An 18,991-nucleotide genomic window follows, 5' to 3' on the forward strand; every position below is an offset into this window, starting at 1 on the left:
CTGTAGTTTGATACTGTCTGCCTTTTCATGGTTATGTTGGGTTTCATTTTCTGTGTGCAGAATTCCTTGAAGAATCTTTTGTAGTGGTAGCTTTGTGGTCATATATTGTTTTAGTTTCTGCTTATCATGGGACAGTTTTATTGCTCCATCTATTTTGAATGATAATTTTGCTAGGTAGAATATCCTAGGGTTGAAGTTATTTTCATTCATTGCCCGGAAGACCTCACCTCAAGCTCTTCTTGCTTTTAATGTTTCTGTTGGGAAGTCTGCTGTGAGTTTGATGGGTTTATCTTTGTTTTTATTTTTTTTCTATTACAACCTTCAATATTCTTTCTCTATTTTCTGTGCTTGTTGTTTTAATGATACTATGTCATGGGGTAGTTCTACTTTGGTCAAGTCTGTTTGGTGTCCTGGAGGCTTCCTGTACCTGAATGGGTATAGTTTTCTCTGGATTTGGGAAATTTTCTGTTATTATTTTGTTGAATATATTATGAATTCCTTTTACTTGTATCTCTTCTCCTTCTTTAATGCTTATGCTTCTGAGGTTTGTTCTTTTGATGAAGTCAGAGTGTTCTTGCATATTCCTTTCACAGGTCTTGAGTTGTCTGACTAATAGTTCTTCAGTTTTTCCTTTAATTTCCATTTTATCTTCAAGTTCTGAGATTCTGTTTTCTGCTTATTCTTGTCTGCTCGAGTGGCCTTCCATTGTGTTTTGTGTTTCTGTTTCATTCTTTTTTCTGACGTTTTCCATATCGAGTCACTTCCTCTTTAATATTGTCAATTTTTGTTCTTAATTCATTTATCTCTTTATTTATGAATTCTCTGTTTCACTTTGGTGTTTATTTAGGGCTCCTATGAGTTCACTTATTTGTTTTTGTGTCTTCTCATATTCTTTATTTTTATTGTCTTGGAATTTCTTGAGTGCATCTTGTACATTTTGGTTGTTTAGTAACATCTCCATAAAATTCTCAGTGATTTCATCTTTCAGGGTGTTCTTGTGGGCTTTGTTGAGACAGTCTATCTTTGTTTTTTGTTTTTTTTTGGATCTGGGACTGGGTATTCATTTTCTTCACTTCCCTCTGAGTCCCTTTTTCATCTTCCCATCAATCCACTTGGTGCTGCTTCTGTCCCTGTTTTCTGTGTAATTTAGTATAAACTAACTTATTATAGTAAAAGTAATCAAACCAGGAAAGAAAAAGAAAGAAAAGAAAGAAAAAAAAGTAGAGAACCAAAGAAATCAACAGGGAGAGATGGTGAACTAACCAACAGTGAATAAGACAAGCATTTAGAGAGAAAGAGAGAACAAAAAAAAGAAAAAAATTTAGGTTATGGAACAATGAAGTTTCAGTTTTAGTAGTTCTGGTGTTGCTCCTTCACCATCCAGTCCTGGTTTTGGTATTTAAGCTGTAGCTCTATCTTTGTCTTTCCAGCTGGTTAGGTCAGGAGATAGCTTTGTGAACTGCTATCTGCCCTATTTCAGGCAGCAGCTCATCTGCCACCTACTGTCAACTGTCTACTTTTGCAGGCTTTGCTTACTGAAAGTTTGCATGAAGAGCTGCCCCACCCCCTTATCTGGTGGAGGGCTTGCCTGCTGGCTACTTTTGTGGTCTCTTTTTACTGACAGTTTGCGTGGAGAGCCACTTCTTGCTCCTTCTCCCTTCTATGGTGCAGTCAAAGCACACCGCCCTCTCTGCTGCATGTTCTTTTCAGTTCCTTGTTTATTATTCTGATTTTTTTTTTGTGGGTGGAGGTCAGTCTGTCCAGGGGGCTATGCTGATTTATCCCAGGGGTAGCTGTTGGAGTATCGCATGTCGCTTATTTGCTCACTTGTTAGTCTGCATCTCCCAAGCAGGTTTGAAGCTGGCATCTGGTGGCATGGGAGCCCTCCTGGTTTCTTGATGTAATGTGGTGTGGAGAAGCTTTGAGTGGGCTGCGGGTTAGGGGTGTCAGAGTTTTGCTTATTCTTGGTAGTTTTTTTCTGCCAAGTGTGGCTCCAGAATCTCAGCAAGAATTTTCATTCATGGAGCTCATGCTATTTGCTTCCTCCCTGTAGTTGCGATCGTCCCCCATTAGTAATTTTTGATACCAAAGTAATTGTAATTGTTAGCACAATATTATTCATTCTATCACAGTATTTGTATCATAATCTAATATGTATATATAGACACACACAAGCTATATGAAGGACATGAAGATTGTCTTTTTCACTTGTGTAACCTCAGTGCTTTGCCACAGAGGAGAAGATGAGAGTCAGTTGGAGATAGAAATTGAATGACTATATCCCAGAGAATAATTTTTTAATTGTTTATACATTTATTTATATGTGAATACATTTCTTGGGCCATCTCTCCCCCCAATTCCTGGCTCTTTCCCCCTCCCTCCCACTCCACTCACTTCCAAGCAGAACTTGTTCACCCCTCTTCCCCAATTTTGGTGAAGAGAAAACATAAGAGATAATAAGAAAGACACATCATTTTTGCTAGTTTGAGATAAAGATAGCTACACAGAGAGATTCCTAGCCTTGCTTCATGCACATGTGTACTACAAACCACATTGGTTCATCTCTACCAGACTTCTTCACTACTTCCTGGTCACCTTCCTATAGACTCTGTCAGTTTAAAATTACTTAAATCTCCTCTACAGTGGGCACATCAAACACTTTCAAGTTTTAGGTTTCCTTCCCTTTCTCTATTCCTCCTGTATGCATTCTCCATTTAGTGTGTGAATCATGTCCAATAATATTACTGCATTTGTTTTAGGTCTAAAGTCCACATATGAGGGCGAACATGCAATTTTTGGCCTTCTGAGCCTGACTAACTTCACTTAAGAAGATGTTCTCAAGTTCCATCCATTTACTTGTGAATGACAAAATTTCATTCTTTTTTGTGGCTGAGTAAAATTCCATTGTGTATAAATACCACATTTTCTTAATCCATTCATTGGCAGGGAGACATCTTGGCTATTTCCATAACTTGGCTATTGTGATAGTACTGCAATAAACATGGGTGTGCAGGTGACTTTGGAATAACTTGAGTCACATTCTTTTGGGTATATCCCTAGGACTGGTATTGTTGGATCATATGGCAGATCTATGTTTAGTTTTTTAAGAAGTCTCCATATGGCTTTCCAAGGTAGTTATACTAGCTTACATTTCTACCAGCAGAGTATGAGGGCTCTTTTTTCCCTACATCCTTGCCAACATTTGTTTTTGGTGTTTTTGATGATAGCCATTCTAACAGTGGTGAAGTGGAATCTTATGTGGTTTTGATTTGCATTTCCTTTATGGCTAGGGATGGTGAGCATTTTTTCATGTGGTTTTTTTTGGCCATTTGGATTTCTTCCTTTGAAAAAGTTCTGTTTAGTTCATTTCCCCAGTTCTTTATTGGTTCACTGATTTTGGAGTTTAGTTTTTTGAGCTTCCTGTATATTCTGGTTATCAGTCTTTTGTCTGATGTATAAATAGCAAATATTTGCTCCCACTCTGTGGGTGGTCTTTTCACTTTAGAGACCATTTCTTTTGTTGTGGAGAAGCTTTTTGATTTCATGTAGTCCAATTTCCACAGCATCATTGTCCAAAGAAAGTCACTTAAAATCTTTTAATAAATTCACATAACTTATTTTAAGATATAATTTGAAATGTGTTTTTCATGGAAGTCATGATCCCAGCCCAGATGGCTTTATTTAGATTCTTGCTATAAATATGTATATAAACAAAGAGATACCTACAAAATTCTTAGGTTCCTGAGATTTATGAACAGGAGGATGCTTAACTAGTGAACACAGGAGTATGTGGAAGGGGAAATATTAACTGATAAGAGATTCCTATCTTGTTACTTAATCAGATTTAGTAAGTTGCTGAGAATTATGGTTCAGTAGTCAGGGGTACAGCTGTAAGGAATGCAATAGTAGCATTTCTGGTTGTCATGATCATGACTGACTATTTTTCCAAACATTTTGAATTATTTGTAATACATTTGCTATATAATATATATGTATTGTCATTAAGAAGAAAACACAATTAAAATTAAGGAGAATTTTATAAGAAAAATAAAACAGACATAGTTGTATTTATTTCTTGTTTTTCAAGATTCCAAGTTCTCTTACCACTTATTCTAAGTGGTATAACTGCCCCACATAAACAATTCTGTATTCTGTTCTCTTGAGGTCGAATTCACCTAGAACTTTCACTTAAGTGTTCTAGCAAGGCCTCAAGTACAGCATACCCCAAAAAGAACACATCATTTTCTGACTCAAATCTTCTTATATTTTTCTATTCCCCAAGAAATGACATCATTATCTCTAATTCAAAACTTAACTTGTTAAGATATGTCTTGTCATATTCAACTTGAACCAAGAGGCCCTCCAATGTAGAATGTTGCCATCTCCTGTAATAGTACCCTTCAAAATTTATTTTTGTGGTTGATGAGGTTATCTTGTCCACTAGTATGACTGAAAAGTCAAGACTTGTTTCTTCAATCTTAGTGCCTATTAAAGAACATGCTTTTTTTAAATTTAAAGAATAGATAAGTAAATAATTGTACTAATAGGAAAATATTGGAATTCTTCACATTTATGCACTAACTCTTGCTATAAATATGTATATAAACAAAGGAGCGAATAAATTTTTACTGATATATAAAATGTGTGCATATTTTTAGAGTACTATGTGATATTCTAATACATGTATGCATTGTATAGTGTTTAAATAAACTTAAACCTATCTAACTCCTTAAATATTTATCATGTGTTTATGATGAAAACATTCATAATCTTTTCTTTTAGCTTTGTAAAAAATATATAATACATTATTGTTATCTCTAGTCACCCAACTTTACAATAGCAGACCAGAGCTTTTCTTCTATTTAACTAAAACTTAGTACTCATTAATCAACCTTTCTCCATTCTTCCCTCCCCTCCATTTCCCCCAGGTTTTAGTTACGCTCAACCATTGGTAAATTTAAACATTTAAAAATATAGGTAGCATAGGTCTATGGCAAGAAAAAATATTGATAAAACACTGGAAAAAAATATTGATAAAACACTGGAAAAAAAAAAGAAGACACCAATAATAGTGAAATAGAGTTGACACTGTGCCCAGGAGGCAACTGGATTTAATACATGATTTGAAGTTTTAATAATAGAGCAGAGATAAGAATTGAAACTTCAGGTCTACTGTAAAGTGGAGAACAATAACTCATGTGTGCAGGATAACTGGGAAGCACAGACACAGATAGAAAACAATACTTTAAAGTATTTTAGATATGTTCCTAAAAATCATAAAGGAATTAAGTCAATATTTGCAATAGTCCCAAAGTGTGCAAATCCCAAATTAAAATACAACTTTTAACTAGCTCATCAACCCTTTAGGGGCTTCTCATGAGTTTTCTGCAGCAATTAAGAAAGTAGACAAAAACTCTGGTTGAAAACTCATTCATGTACATAAATTGGGCAGCATATTAGGAAATTCAACAACAGGAAACCAGTCCATAGATCTAAAATAATATAATAAATTTCACATCTGATACACTAGAACATAAGACAGGAAAAAAGATTATAAAAGATGAATGTGCATGTTAGAATAAAATCAAATTCTAAAATAAAATTTATAATTCAATTAATAAGTAAGAGATGCCTTAAAGAACAGACTAACAACTGAAAACACAATTAGTGCTTGAACAGCACATGTCTAAAAACACTGGAAGGACTACCTCAGTGAGAAAAACAAATCTAAAGGAAAGGGTCTTGTGTATCAGCCACAGACATGATGAGTGAAGTTAGTACAAAGGGTAGTAAATGTAATTGAGCTATTGATATCAATATGTGATGATAATAATTATTTCAAAATTTTATGTTAAAATTGTAACAATACTTCTGTACAAAAAAAATCAAGGAAGATGCAAGGAGCTCTATATGTGGATACCAAAGTTTAATAAATTTTGTGCTTGAGTAATTTTTGTTAGATATAAGTAGTTCAATAAGCTCCTCCATGATAGGGGTCTGACATCAGGCAAATTTGGAACATATGCTAGTATATAAAGTGTTTAAGCTGCTAAGGCTTACATGAGCAATTTTCCCTATCCATGGTAATTTTGACAGTATTATGGATGTACATGTCCTTTCCAGCTAATCACATACTGGCATTTCCAAACTATGTACAAGTATAATTTCAAGTCATAGTTTTCTCTTTCATCCTAAAGTCAAAATTCATATTGCATAAGGAAAAAGAAGAATTAAATTACAAAATGACAAAAATTAAAAGAAAATAGAGTGCAAAATCATGAGTTTCATTGTTTCTAAGTGAAACAAAAAACTCAATGCTTTTACTAAAAAGAACTTTAGAGATTAATTTTAAAATGCATGAATCCGGGGAGGGGGTGGGGGCAGGGGGGAGAAATGATCCAAGCCTTGTATGCACATATGAATAATAAAAGAAAAAAAAATAAAAAATAAAAAAATAAAAATTTTCCAGAGCCAACCAGAAAAAATAAAGGCTTACCTTGGGAGGTGAAAAAAAATAAAAAAAAAAAAAAAAAAAAAAAAGCATGAATCCAGTCCAAGAGGTAACAATTAAGTGGAAGCTGCCCAACTTCAAACATTAGTTTTAAAAGATGAGATCTAAGACATATGTTATCCAATTTTAATATGTTATATAGGTACTCTAATTTCAGATATGGTCAATGAGTGAGTGAGTTTGTGTGTGTGTGTGAGTGTGTGTGTGTGTGTGTGTTAGGAACTATAGGATGGGAGGGAAAACATGGCAAGATATCTTATGACCTTACCCATTAGCATAAGGCAGCTAGGTCTGAATTCCCCTTTACTGCCAAACTAACAATAAAAAAAGCATTCCACATATGCATATTGTTTCCTCAGATCCACAGAAATTCTGCCAACCACAAATGCTCCAGAAAGGGACAGTCAGAGGCTCCACTGACACTCAAAGCCAAGGAAGGTGTTCTCCTGTACCTATTCTGATATTCTTCTTTTCTACCTATCTAAAAATGACCCATCACCAAAACTCCACAAGAAGCACTATTTGGATAACTATCAACTCACACCAATACCAAGATAAGTCAGATATTGGCAAATAAGTCATGATTAACCATTATCCTGAAATAGATGAAAAAATAGTGAATCTTAGTAAAGACACAGAAACTATAAAAATAATCAATGAATAAAACATCAATAGAAGAAATTGAAGAGGACATAAAAAATGGAAAGACATCTGTGTTAATGAATTGGAAGAATTTATATTATTAAAATGGCAATACTCTCAAGTGCTCTACAGATTCAACATGGTTGTTGTATTATACAATAGTTTTGCAACATTTTACCATTTGGGGAAAAGTAAAAGTTATATAGGATTTTTGTAATATTTCTTACAATTTCATGTATATTTAAAATTATTTCAAAGTAGAGTTTAATTAATGAACTCTAATTAAGAAAAATATTTAGCTGGACAAAAACATGGTATTTAGCTCTGGGGAAATTCCTGAAGGTGACATGTGGCTAACTAAAATCTAAAGTCCTGAGATAGACTGGTTAAAGACATGAGCACCGGAATACTCTAGACCTGGTGATTCAAGATTATCTGCAAAACACCTGTTTTCTAGGACTAGGCCTGTTGGTATCACCTTTCAAATGGATGAAATGGGACTGAGAACTATCTCACCCAAGTAATGTTTGGGAGGAGAAGTTTCTCCAAGTGAAAACATATGTGGTATTAACAGAACTGGAGTCAGTGGTGCTGCGAAGGAAAAACACCAGAATTCCTCTATATGTGGCAAAGCTCAGAATGGGAAAAGTAAGCCCCCAATTCCAAAACATGGATTTGGGTCATATATCTCTACTTCATTCTGACACTGATAAGTGGGCATGCTTTTACAATGCAGCATTATAGACTTTAGCCATGATTACATATGGGAAGAAGAAACCTTTGAGTCTTAAAAATCATCACATTGAAGGGAACTTGGCTGGGACAGAATTAGCTGTATTTCAGCTTAGACACTGGAAGATGAACTTGAGATTCCACTAAATTCTGGATTTCTGGTTCAAGTCCATTTTGCCATACTATCACAAATGCATGAGGTAGGATGACTTATTTTAAAAAAAGGTTTATTTTGTCTCATAGTTCTATGGGTCCAAGGTTGAGGGGCTATACCTGGTGATGGTCTTCTCACTGGCAGAAACCTGAGGTGATACTAGGGGGCATCCTTTAGCAACTACCAGAAAGCACATGTGCTTTCTGGTCCCTCCTTCTTTTCTTTTAAAGCCACCCATATTCAATCAATGGGGCTATACCCTGATGAAATTATCAAAGCATAATCGCTTCCCAAGGGCCCACTTCTAAACACCACTGTCAATCCTTCTTAATACAATGAGGAACTAAATTTTAACATATGAGCCCCTGGAGTACACACTGAAACCATATCCAAACACAAAAGTCACTGTTCATTTCAATCACACTAAGTGGAATGGTTATGAAAGGCAGTGTAACAGCTCACCTGGGAGAAAACATTAAATCAGGAAATCAACCTTTGCTTCACATTCTGAAGCAGCAAATATTCCTGTAGCTACAGTTTCTGCTTTCCAAAGTTTGAATTGTAATGTAGAAATATTTTCAAAAGAGTTTCCAAAGTAGTTGTTAGTATGTACAAACATATGAGTTTAAGTCGCAATATATCAAACCCCACATTGAAAATCCTAAGACTTTTCAGAGTAGTTAGCAAAAAAGAAAAAAAAGAAAGAAATTCCCCTATGAGCCATAAAATTTCACTTGGTGAGTAGAATGTATGTATACTATGACACATGATGATTAGTACATATTATCAAGGAGTATAATTATAAAAATTATGGATCATTTCAATAGGTTTCTAATGTGACCCTATAGTAGGGCAACAATCAGATATTTCAGCTAATTTAGAAGTGCATGCTTCAGTTTATAAAGCCAATCAAGCTTAGCAATTGCTCATTAATGGAAAATTAGCACCTTGAAAAATAATGCTGGCCACTAATTATAGAGTACTAAATTCATGAAATTGCCTCCTTGAGTAAGATTAAGTCAAAATAATTAAGATTATTGAAGAGAGGAAAATGAGGCCACCCTTGCTGCTGAAAATATCACTTTACCAGCTTTTTCTTCACCCATTTTTATTTTCCTTAGTGATTGTTAGTTCATTCTGCAAGCAACAGCAACAACAAAAGTAAAACTCTGCTTAAGAAAATGTATTTTAAGTCATTTCTTGTCATTTTCCATGACTGTGAGAGAATAACTTTAGTATTATTATGAAGGTATTCTCTGTGTGATAGAAAACAGACCCCTTGTGAGTATAAAATGGAGAAATTATTTGATACTCATTGCAATGTAAAAGATAGTGTGGCTAAGAGCATGGGCTTTAGTTGGGCTTTGATGGCTCACACACATAATCTTAGCTACATAAGTGGCTGAGATCAAGAGGATTGAAGTTCAAGGTCAGACCTGGCAAATAGTTCATGAGACCCATCTCCAAAATAACAAGAGCAAAATGGACAGGAGGTGTAGCTCAAGCTGTAAAGCACCTGTTTTGCAGGTAGGAAGCCCTAAAGTTCAAACCTCAGTCTCAAAAAAAAAGTTTGCAGGTAAATGGATGGACCTGGAGAACTTCATGTTAAGTGAAGAAAGCCACGCTCAAAAAATCAAAGGTTGCATGTTTTCTTTCATATATGGAAGGTAGACCTACAAGTTGAATTTATATATAGAAACATATGTGATCATATATATAGATACACACACACACACATATATATAGTGACAGAGAGAATAAAATTGTATTAGTGAGTCTGTCTGAGGGGGCTATGGGAGGTGGGAGAGAGAAAGAAAATGTTACAGAGTGGAAAATATTGAACCAACCCATCTATATTTGAATATAATATAATGCACTGTACAGTAAACTGTTGAATATTAGGGGAGCATAGTGATAGAGAATGAGTAAGTAACAGAGGGGAGGGGATTAACTTGATAAAAGCATGATATATACAGACCTGAGGTGCCAAGGCAAAAACCCTTTGGACTATCAATATATACTTAATTTTTTAAAAAAAATTAAGGAGGAGGGAAATATAAATCCTTTCTGGGGGTAGTATCAGTGGGAGGGGATTGAGCACAAGGAAAGGGGGAATGAGGGTATATATGGTGGAAGTGTTTTGTATCCCTATATGAAAACAGAAGAATGAAACCTGTTGAAATTGTTCTAAGAACAGTGGGAGAGGAAAAGAGGGATAATGATGGAAGGGGTAATCTAACTAAGATGTAAGTGCATGTGTAAAAGTATGCACCTGTACAACTATTATATGCTAATAAAATGATTTTAAAAGAGCATGGATTAGAATAAATCTGGGTTATAAACTGAATTCTATCTTTAAGTATTTGTGCAACTTTAGGCAATTTACTTCAGCTCTGGCCCTTATTTTCCTCACCTCATTTCAAAATTGGTGGCGTATGTTTTGACCTATATGTAGGATTATTGGACAGATCAAATGTCAATATTTTAAGTATTTTGCACAGTATCTAGCTTATTGTGCTAAATAAAATGTTACCAGGGAAACACCCTTTTGCACAACACTGGATGCCCATGAGCGTCCAAGTGTTGGTGAAGATGAGTTCTAACTCCACACAGAATAAAGGAGAGAATCTGTCCTCCATCTCTTCTATGCTAACCCAGAATAGTGACTCCTTAGATATATGGTGGTCTTCTCCCTAAATTGTGTTTTAAGGCTGGAGAATTATAATGTATCAATAACAGATCATTTTTCTGAGTCAGCCTTAAGCAAAATCGTGAAATCAAGTTATCTTTGCCACTTTTCTCTTCCTTCCTAATAATTCTTCCCCCTATGTGGAGCACACTTTCTTATTAGTCCCAATAAGGTATGCTTTCTTAACATTCTCTAATTAAGAAAGGAAGATAATTCCCTTTAAAATGCTAACTGTTCAAAAATAACATCTCCCAGAAGTATTATAAAGATTCTTGCTAACCAAAAGAATCTTCCACTTTCAAAAGAAAACATTTCTAGAAATGCAAGCTAATATTATCATGAGTGCTCATGTATCTATTTTAAGACTGATAAATATTATCTGTATCACTCAAACCTGGCAACAGATATATTGCTTACTGACAAAGCCTGCTCTAACACTACCGCTTTTCATACATACTTTTATTTTCCATCTGAGAAGACAACATACACACACACTATATGTTTCTTATAAATAAAATAGAGTAATAGGTCCATGTCTAGAGAAGAGATGCCCTATCAAACAAGCTGCCCACTTACTCTACAAGCCCCACAGACATCTCTGAACTGATTCTGAAATAATACAGTGTTAGAAATTTATTTTTACTGTGATTATTCTGGCAGTCATAGGAAAAGAAAACTCTCAAGAGATTTTCTTTCCTTGGTGTCTTGGGTGGGATACAGTAACAATTCAAGTTTGGATACAAAAACTATCGTTCTCATCTCTAATCCCATACATAAATTGTCCGTTAAAGCTTTTCCTTTGAGCTTTGTCCTTATGTTCACAATTTTATTTATCCTGAGGTGAAAACAAAAGCCTTTAAAATATCACCATTCTCTTCTTTCGCTAATTACTACTCTGCTCACATTGCTGTCTTCTTTAAAGAAGGCATTCTTAGTCATTTTAGCTGATCACAAATTACCTTCTTAAAGCCATGCTTTATCACTACTCTAATAAGATGGTAAAAGAGCTCTTTAATCAAGGGTTCCTGAAGGGAGGAATATAACTTGTGCTATCAGAAGTGTCCATTGAACAAATACTTTGTAAGAGAAAGAGAAAACTAGAGACAGATTACTCTACACAAGCACAAAACCCAGAATGTAATCATTTAATAGAAGGTTGAAATAATGAGATTCCTACCACAACTTTCTCCTAAAATTAAAAAATAATCACCTAGCTGGGTGCTAGTGGCTTATGCCTGTACTCCTAACTACTCAAGAGGCAGAGAATAGGAGAATTATATTCTGAAGCTAGCCAGGGAAAATAGTTCCCAAGACCCTAAATTGAAAAAATAAATTCACAAAAAAAATAGCTGGTGGAGTGGCTCAAAGTTCAGGCCCTGAGTTCAAGCCCCAGCACTGAAAAAAAAGAAAGAAAGAAAAAACAGAAAAGAAAATCATCTGTGAAGTGTCCAGACTCTAATTATTTATAATAATAATCAACCAATTATTGGTAATCAATTAAAGAAGCAAGTTAAGTAAAAGAAGACAAGACAACAGATTAAAGACCATAAGTGACACGAAACAATGAAAATCTGTAGGGGAAAACCTAAGTGTCTAATGAGATTTGAAAATGGTTAAGACACATGTCCATGGGTTTCAGGAAGAGGCAAAGAATGGAACAGGTCACTTAAAAAGATGATGAACTAACAATTTCCAAAACTGAAAATATTCCTTTAAAAAATCTATATTTAAGAAGGTCAATGGCTTAAATCCAAAGTCAATGAAAAAGTAGTCTTTGTAGTAGCCTGAGATAACTAAATTATTTTCAAGAGAAACACTAAGAAAGCAGCTGACCTATTAATTTTCTAACAGAATCCAGAAAACAATTGAATAACTTTAGAAAACTGAGTGTAACTACACATGTAGTGTTATAGTAACTCTCAAACACACACACACACAGAAAACTCAGTGGATTTTATCTTTATTTAGAGGTAGAAGTTGATAAAGAGTTTTGTCTAATAGGTTTCCCACTTCAACTTTAGAGTGGATGCCAAGAGCGTTTTTGAAAGTAGAAAGGACAGGAAGAAGAAAGAGATAAAGAACAGTTTTTTCTAAATTACTATTTTAATTGTACAAAGTGTAGAGGCTTCATATAAAAATTCAATATATGTATAGTATGTAAATGTTCAAAACAGGGTAGTTAACATTGCTATCTCTGTAAGCTTTATTTTAATTTTGATTAACATTTAATAATTATATATATTTAATGTACAGGAAAGCAATGTGAGTAAATTCCTTGTATAGCTATCCTTATCTCAGCCAGCAAAAACCCTTGGTCCTTCCTATTATTGCTTATACTCTCTCTTCAACAAAATTAGAGTTAAGGGCAGAATAGTTTCTGCCTGGTATTGAGGGGGTAGGAGAGGAGGGGGGTGGGGAGATAGGGAAAGGGGGGAAGAAGGGAGAAATGACCCAAACATTGTATGCACATATGAATAAAAGAAGTAAAAAAGAATTAAAAAATAATAATTGTACATATTTAAAAGGTACAGTGTGATGTTTCAGTATATGTATATAATATGTGCTAATCAAATCAGGGTATTTAACATTTCATTCCCTTATCATTACTTTGTGTTTGGAGTATTTGATTTTTTCTCTTCTTGTTAATCATAAAATATATAAAGATATGATGTATATTTGATGAAATGGATATGATTAACCTGATGTAAATGTTTTCTGTTACTCTATTAATGATTAATTTTTATGTTTTAATTGTCAGTTGAAAATTAGTTTAAAAAATAATAAAACATACAATAAGTTACTTTGAATTTTGCTGTAGAACATTAGAATGAAGTACATCTATCTGTGTTTGGTACCTATTGTGCAACCTTCCTCTTCTCCAACTTTTCTTTCAGTGGCTAATAATCCTTATTATAACATTCAGAATGACCCTTTAAAACACCCGTGTGTGAAAGAAAGCATGCATTACTTGTCTTTCTGTATCTGACTTATTTCACTTAGCAGAATGTTCGCCAGTTACATCAAATAATCTGCAAAATATAATCTCATTCTATTCATGGATGAATAGTATTACACTGTGTACATACACCAAATTTTTTATACATTTATTCCCTAGTGAGTATCTAGGTTGATTTTCATATCTTAGCTATCGTGAATAGTCTAGCAGCAAACCGAGGCATGCAGGTATCTGAAGAGCATGTATTTTGACACCAAGACATATAAATAGATATACATGTTTAAGGGAAGAGATCTAAAATAGATCTTGGAACTATGCATATGTACATGTCAACTGAAGCTGTTAGAAATTATATAAAGTAAAACAATCCCAATACTAAAAATATTTAAAGGGTGAGATACACTTGAAATAGTCTGAAAGGGGAGAGTAACAAGCTGGTGGCTATAGTAAAGCAATATGAGAAGCATGGTAGGGATTGTAGTAAGCAGGGTTCTCCAGAGAACAAATAAAATGTTTGTGTGAGAGAGACAGAGAGAAAAGAGAAAGAGTTTGAGAGTTAAGAAATTGGTTCTTCCTGCTCTGCTCCTGCCTGAAACCAGCAGATCTCCACACACCAATCACCCAGACAGACATGACATGCATCAGTGGACAGGATATGAGACAACTGTGTTTGGGCTGCTGCTTTTGGCACTGCTCCTACTAATACAGACATTCAAATCAAACAGCTGTTATGATACTTTCAAGTAACTCTTCCCAGAATACTTAGCTACTCAAATCCAACTAATGCCTATTTCTCCATCTATCTATCTCCCTTCTAAATCTCTACTGTTAAGAAGACTCAGGCCAAGAAACATCTTTACTTCCCCATCTTCTAAATCCAGTCCAAATTGTGACTAGAGGTCTGGTATGGCATTGAAAAATTGGTCTTCATCAAATCTACTAATTCCATGCCTTATTTTATTGATACAGAAAATATAAAAGATTCGAAATACCATTGGTTTAAATAATCTGTGGTGAATTTGATCAGATTAAAGAATGTCAGAATTAGTTCTGGGGAGCTATTAACTCCCCAGAGTTTAATACTCTGGTAAGGTAAATACTCTGGCTCAAGGTAAAAAGAGACAATATCTGAAACTGAAACACAGTTTCCTTGAATGTGGCTTAAGAAATATGGACACTTAAACTTTTCTTGGAAATAAAAATAGATTTTATCTTCTTTAAAGATAAAAGATGAGATGTGGAATGGAGATTCAAATTTCATTTGGCTCATTCAATTTATAAGATCATAAAGTCATTAGATAATATATAAAATTTCCATGATTCTATTTATGTGTACATTAGAAGGAATTTCCAAGTGTTACTGTAAATCCTTAGTAGATTATTTTAGCAGTACTAATTTAACATGGGTACACTCTAGATAAAGTTTCACATTGTTAACCTGTAACTATTCTCTTGGGAACTGAAGTCTTTGTTCTCTGTGGCTTTGGATTTAACATTACAATTTTTTATTTAGTAATTGACATGTACCAAAAATGTTAGATTGGAAAGTCCATGTGTCATGAATAAATATTGTTTATCCTTATAAGTCAAATGATATGCAGTGCCCATCACCTATTTTCTTTCATTCAACAGTGGCACAAGATTAATTTAGCTACAAATAGTAGAATTGCATTAGCCTTAACTAATTTCAAAATGCTATTTAATTCTGCAATGTTGAATACTTTTCACAATTTAAAATAAGATCTAGCTTGAAGATAAAATAGTAAATATTAAATTAAAAGGCAAAGATGCCAAAGCTCTGAATCAAGTATTTTGGAAATGACAATTGAAGGCTAAATTAGATTCCCCAAAACTTTTATTCTATTTCTGTAAATACATTAACAGGAAACTATGGATCAGAATAAACACAATTTGGGCATGTTTTATTACCATTCAATATTTTTAGATAGTTACAATGTGGACTTAATTTTACAGGTAGACTGATTCTGCAGTAAATCTTGTACAACTGCTTTGATGCAGAAAAACTTTTTAAAAAATAAATATTCTACAAAATCTTTTGTTTACATGATCTGACATTGATGTTTAAATGTTCCAGTGTGTAATATGGCCACAGTGTTTTTGAAAACCCAAATCACTTTTCATCTTTAGACACCTACACATGAATAACCACATCAAACATATCTGAAGCTACTGTGGGTGTGAATTAACACTCTCTTTTGCTTAATACCTGAATGTTGTACATCTGTGTTTATGTATTTAGGTTGTATCTCACAGTAACTTTTCATATTTTGGATCTGATTGCACTGAGCTTACCCTTTAAATAAAAAGAAATAGAGGGGGACACCAAGATAGTGAATAGCTCATAGACCCTGAAAACCTGAGTTCTCATAATTCCTAAAGAATACTTCAGATTGGTCATAACAAGGATGGGGTAACATGGCTATTTAGATGAGTAAGATACCACCAATACATTGGGAAATATAATGTACAATAAGCCACCCACCTTTAAATTAGCTTTTTATGACAGCCTTAAGAAGCCCAGGCATTGGGCTGGAAAGCCATTTTTCCAGTTTTATTTACTTATTTTTGCTTCTTTTTTCCTCTCTTTGAAGAGCAAAAACTCAAGGCAGAAAACTGCTGAATGAGTTCTGCAAGCATTCGGGATGTCAAAGACCTGCCAAAACTTGCAGACATGGAACCTCTAACTGCTGCTTTCCTGCACCTACCCGGGCTGACCCCTGATGCAACCTAGTGAAACTACAGCCCTGCCAGGTGAGTATACCGCATCATCTGCCTTGGAAGGAACCACATAGTCAAGAACAGCTTGTGGGCAGATTTCAACCCTCATAGACAAAACTGGTGGCCTAATAAACAGGCCACCAGTCTATTTCACCTCTGCCTGGTGGAGTGAGGTGATGTGATGAGCTGATCCAGCTTGTGTTGGTGTGGGGTAGCTCAGCAGCAATCTGGGGAAAATAATGGCACATTTCACCACCTTGAGAAACTGGTAGTGAGCTGAAACTAACATCCTTCCCAAAGAAAAACAGTAAACCAAAGAGCTCAATTCTAGCTCCTAGGCTTGCCCTGTGGGCAGAAGGGGCTGGTGACTGCTCACATATCTACTCCTCTTAGGACCACTTTGGAAAACCCACTTACAAAAAGCAAGCCAACCCAGATGGCCCAATCCCCCAGAAAGAGTCTGGGCTGAAACACCCTGAGTGGGTGCCCCTCAAAACTGTCTGGTAGAGGGGGTTGATTTTCTCACAGTTGAGAATATCAGCTGTTAGAGAAAGCCCCTGTCAGAAAGGACAGAACCTAGATTAGAAATTGGAAGAAAGAGCCCAGGACTCTCATTGAACTGCGAGGAAGCCCACTGCTTTCCACTTTTCCTTTTAAAATTTTTTTTCTTTTTTTTGTTTTGTAACCTAGCTCCTATTTCCATTCAGTATTAATTTCAATGTACTTGACCCTTTCTGTTCCACTTTCCTATCTCTCCCCCATTTTTCTCCTTTCTTTTCTCTCTTATTTCCTTCTCCATTCCTTCCTCTCCTCCCCCTTCTTTCCCTCCAATTTGATCCTACCTCCTCACAATAACCAGTCACTGAGTAGTCTATCATACCAATTTTGTACATTATCCCCATTCTCCCTATCCCTCTATGGTTTCTGATAATAGCACCCTCTCCCACAATGACTGTGCTACACCTTTACACACATTAGGGTCTTAGAACCCCGTAACCCTTACACCTCATACCTTTCCTCCTTCTTGCCCCCATCCCCTCTCCCTGACTCCTTTTCTATAGCATCATTTTAATTACATAAGTACCAATCTCTATAGAAACAACTGTTATCTTCCCAATACCTACTGTTTATAGATGATATTGCCAAGGGTTTTATATATTATGTAAATAACTGGTTTGGTATTGAATTTGTTATTGCTAAATTATACCTCCGGGTCAATGAACAGAAACATTACAACAACCTAGCTAACAACTAAGCTAGCCAGAGCATAGAAATCAAGTCAAAGGAAAGATAAGAGGTGACTAAAACCTCCAACTAACTAATCAACAATGCATGAGGAAAGTTCAAAATAGAAACATGGGGGGAAAAAGAAGGAGGGGGAATATACTGCTCAAAAAGCTAAAATTCATACAATAGAGTATTTGGTAGAAAGTGAAGGGAATGAATCCTCTCAGTTTCTGAGGTCCAAAGGATGATTACATGTTTAATATGCTAAAATAGGAGTTTAAAGAGGACATAAAAAAAAATCAATGAATCCCAAGAGAACATGAATAAAAAACTCAAGAAGACACAGAAACAGCTAAATGAACTGTTTGTTGAGAGGATCTCAACAAACTCCAAAATGAAATCAAGGAAATTATAAAGAGATAAATGAAATAAAGAAGAAAATACAAAATATGAAAGAGGAGCTTCACAAAGATATGGGAAGTCTCAAAAAAAAAAAAATGAATGAAACAGAAATCCTGGAAATAAAAAGTTCCTCAAGTCAAAAAAAAAAAAAACAAAAACAAAAGAAAAATACAGTTGAAAGCCACTCCAGTGTACTGGAACAAATGAAAGACAGATTTTCAGGGTTTGAAGACAAAACAGATAGAAATGGGAAAACAGAAGAAGACTGAAGAGCTGCAAAAGGAATATGGAAGAACTCTGCAACTCCACCAAATGACCACACTTGTGAATCATGTGCATTGAAGAAGGAGAAAAGGTGCAAGCCAAAGGTATAGGTGATATATTTAATGAAATGATAGCAGAAAATTTCCCAAATATCAAGAAACCAGATGACCATCCAGGTACAGGAAACCTCTAGGACAACAAACATACAAAACCAAAATAGAATCTCTCCAGAGCATATTATAGTTAAAATAATTATCACAGAGAACAAGAAAAGAAAATTGAAGGTGGTAAGAGAGAAAAATCAAATAACATATGAAGGTAAACCCACCAAAATAACACCAAATTTTGCAATACAAACCTTAAAAGCAAGAAGAACATGGAGTGAGGTAGTTCAACCACTAAAAGAAAATAATTTCAATCCTAGGATACTCTACCCAGCAAAACTATCATTCAAAATTGAAAGAGGAATAAAAACTTACCATGAAAAACTGAAACTAAACAATATGTGACCACTAAACTAGCAGTTCAGAAGACTCTGAAAGGAATCCTACACACAGATGATGAGAACAAACATAGCCAAGAAAAGATAAAAGTTATTAAATCTCTTCCAAGATGGCAACTAGAGGGAGGAAGCAGACAGCATGAGCTCTGTAAATCAAAAATCTTGCTGAGACA

At 34.8% G+C, this 18,991-nt stretch overlaps 1 long non-coding RNA gene across 1 annotated transcript in view; it reads right to left on the bottom strand.

Annotated features, from left to right (window-relative positions):
• LOC141423914 (uncharacterized) overlaps window positions 1-18,991 on the bottom strand; it is a 215,945-nt gene that overhangs the window by 161,348 nt on the left and 35,606 nt on the right. The window lies entirely within an intron of this gene.

The sequence above is a fragment of the Castor canadensis genome, chromosome 1, assembly GCF_047511655.1.
Source record: "Castor canadensis chromosome 1, mCasCan1.hap1v2, whole genome shotgun sequence".
Lineage (NCBI taxonomy): Eukaryota > Metazoa > Chordata > Mammalia > Rodentia > Castoridae > Castor > Castor canadensis.